At 39.0% G+C, this 3,566-nt stretch overlaps 1 pseudogene; it reads right to left on the bottom strand.

The window, feature by feature from the left end:
• Positions 1-1,030: 1,030 nt before the first annotated feature.
• On the bottom strand, positions 1,031-2,405 carry LOC112585501 (annotated as a pseudogene).
• Between the last annotated feature and the right edge of the window lie 1,161 nt (positions 2,406-3,566).

The following is a 3,566-nucleotide window of genomic DNA, read 5'->3' as shown; positions in this document are numbered from 1 at the left end:
GTTAGTTGGGCAAAATTAAATCAGGTTAACCAAGATGCTCTATTTGATATTAGCAGGGCCCCCGTTCAATCCACCATTAATTTTACTTACCAATGAAATTCTCTGTTATCATTGTACATCAATAGCTATTTTATATGTAATTTGACTGGCTGATATGAAAGACTTTTAGATTTAGCTGGAACTATTTCTGAAGTGTGCATTTCTTAATTTTATTTTGATAATTTATGTACAAAGAACAAATAAATTTTATATTAACATGTAGAATTTTACCAAATCATATTCAGGACTTCGTGGGGGCAGAGACATGACTACTTTGCACTAATAATGTACCGATTCTTTCTATATGGTGTTAAATAAACATATCCTTTAAATTCGGCTTCCCTGGTACCTTGCTGCTGCTGCTACTGCTGCTAAGTTGCTTTAGTCATGTCTGACTCTGTGCAACCCCATAGACAGCAACCCACCAGCCTTCCCTGTCCCTGGGATTCTCCAGGCAAGAACACTGGAGTGGGTTGCCATTTCCTTCTCCAATGCATGAAAGTGAAAGTGAAGTCACTCAGTCGTGTCTGACTCTTAGCGACCCCATGGACTGCAGCATACCAGGCTCCTCCGCCCACGGGATTTTCCAGACAAGAGTACTGGAGTGGGGTGCCATCGCCTTCTCCGTCTCTGGTACCTTAGATGGTAAAGAATCTGCCTGCAATGCAGGAGACATAGGTTTGATTACTGGTCATGCAGATCCCCTGGAGAAGAAAATGACTACCCACTCCAGTATTCTTGCCATGGACACAGGAGCCTGGCAGGCTAAAGCCCATAGAATTGTGAAGAGTTGACATGACTGAGTAACTAAGCACAGGCATGTCTTTTAACTTTAGTGTCTTAGTGTTGAATAACTCTTAGTTACTATGATTCAACTGATGTAACTCCCTCATGGTTAACTATAAACTTTCATGACAACTCAAATCCATTCTTCGATGACTTATAATGACTTAAAGAAAAGAAAAAAAGAAGACTCACCTGAACAGCCAAATGGTAATGCGTCTTTACTCAGAAATCTTTACATGACAAACACTTTATCTAGAGACTTAAATAGTTTAGGCTTTAATTAGGTGTTATTTATTATTTTACTGCTAAGTCTCTACAGTTTACTAAAGTGGTTGAACGATGTACCAACAAGGGAATTTCGTTTAATGTGTGCACTGTTTGCCTTCCTAAAAATTGGAATTTGAAATGCTATTAAAAATGCTACAAAACTTGGACAGTTCTCCGCAGTGCTCTTGTAAATGAAAAAGCAAACTCAAGCCGTTTTACATTCATTGACATAATAATTTGGTATTAACTAGCTTCCTAGAAGTCTCTTTCACATCTTTGTTCCTGAGGCTATAGATCACTGGGTTCAGCATGGGGGTGACCACTGTGTAAAAGACAGAGGCCACTTTGACCATGAGCCATGAACTTCTGGAGTTAGGAACACAGTAAAGGAAAAGGATGGTCCCGTGGAAGACGGTAATGGCGGTCAGGTGGGAGGCACAGGTGGAGAAGGCTTTGTGGCGCCCCCCAGTTGAAGGCATCTTCAGGACAGTGATAAAAATGAAAACATAGGAAGTGAAAATAATCATCAGGCTGCTTACTTCATTAAACGTGGCAGAGACTAAAATGATCTGCTGGTTAATGCAGGGGTCAGAGCAGGAAATAGCAACAATGGCCGCATGCTCACAGACAAAGTTATTTATGATATTATTTCCTCTAAAGGACAATTTAGATAAAAAGTGGGTAAGAGTCAAGGAACAGACTGTATCCCAAGAGTATGAGCACCAGCCAATAAGGAACAAAGCTTCTGGGACATGACAACTGTATAGAGAAGAGGGTTACAAACGGCCACAAATCAGTCATATGCCGTCACTGCCAACAGGAATATCTCTGTCACCACAAATATGCAGGCAAAGAAGAATTGTATGATGTATCCTATGAAGGAGATGGTTCTGTCTTCCACAATCAAGTTTTCTAGTAGCTTGGATGTAATTACTGTTGAGTAACAGAGATCAACAAAGGACAAATGTCTGAGGAAGTAGTACATAGGGGTGTGGAGTAGGGATTTATCTTGATAATTCAGATCATGCCCAGTTTCTCCAGCACAGTGACGGAGTAGATGGTGAAGAATAACAGGACAAGCGGTATCTGGAATTCAGGATATTCTGAGAAGCCCAAGAGAATGAAAGTGACTTCAGCACTCTGGTTTTCTTGGTTCCTGTGGACAAAATATAAACGTTGATTCAGAGAAATCTGAGGCAAAATTTGAATGAAATGTAATGTTATTCCCTCAGTATTGTCGGACATTTTTGCGACTCCATGGACTGTAGCCTGCCAGCTTCCTCTGTCCATGAGATTCTCTGGGCAGGAACACTGGATGGGTTGTCACGCCCTCCTCCAGGGGATCTTCCTGACCTAGGCCTAGAATGAGAATACTTATGGGGAAAAAGAGTACATTGAATTATTATTATTATTTTTAATTAGCTTCTTTTCCTCCAAAATACCTCTACTGTCTTTTTCTGACATTAAAATGCATTCTTTTCAAAGCTACTTCCTAAATTCTTACCAAAACCTGAAATGGTACTCAGTATAAAGGGAAGTCCATTCCACATAGAATTCTCTAAAAATTCTATATCTCATCAGGAGTTGAAATTAAACACTCTGTTATTTTCACTCAGGTTTTATGACTTTATATTCCAAGAACACATATACCACTTCAAGATTTCCTGTACATGTATAACTATGTCATTCACATATTCCCCCACTCTTTTCCTTCAGTTATTCCTTTACCTTCCTAAACATGTGATTAATTCCCTGAAAGTGTGTTTCAATTTAACATACAAATCATAGAGTGCATATTCTCTAACTGAAAACACTTTTTCAAAAAGTCAGGATTTGTTCCCTATGTCTATGGTAACAAAGTTTGAATAGTCCAGGGTTGAAAGAGAAATCTTCATTAAAGATGAATGCAATTTCTGATGCACACTTGTTCCTTCTTCCCCACACTCCTTCTCCACACATGTAGGTTTTCCCTCCACCTCCCACACTCTGTACTTGTCAACAGGCTTGGGGCCAATGTTCCCAATCACCCGTGTAGCCCGGGAAGTATCAGCCATGCTCAGCTGTGAGCACAGGTGCTGTGCATAGTATTTATCTTCTTTTCTGTGCAATTACCCTGGAATAATTTTCCCATTGCAGACCCACTATGTACTCAGTCCTGTAACAAGCATTTTAAAAAGTATAAAATTATAAAATCTCAGCCTCAATTTGTTTCTTAGAGCATCATTCTAGGATATAATCCATATAAGCACAAATGACAACTTACAGTTCTTATTTATTATTAAAGTTTGATATGAAAAAGAAAATGAAAATATTGTGATCCAGAAAAAAACAAAATAAGTTTCCTTGTGATGTAGCCTGGTGAACAATAATAAATGTGGTGAAAGATAAATAATCAAAGACTTCTAGTCAACTAAACAGGTAACCTGGCAGTTAGATTTATACACGTGCTTGTTTGCCTCCTGCAAAGATTAATG

The sequence above is a fragment of the Bubalus bubalis genome, chromosome 6 (assembly GCF_019923935.1).
Source record: "Bubalus bubalis isolate 160015118507 breed Murrah chromosome 6, NDDB_SH_1, whole genome shotgun sequence".
Taxonomy (NCBI): domain Eukaryota; kingdom Metazoa; phylum Chordata; class Mammalia; order Artiodactyla; family Bovidae; genus Bubalus; species Bubalus bubalis.
Note: the sequence above shows the minus strand (reverse complement) of the source record. Positions and strands in the feature narration are given on the sequence as shown.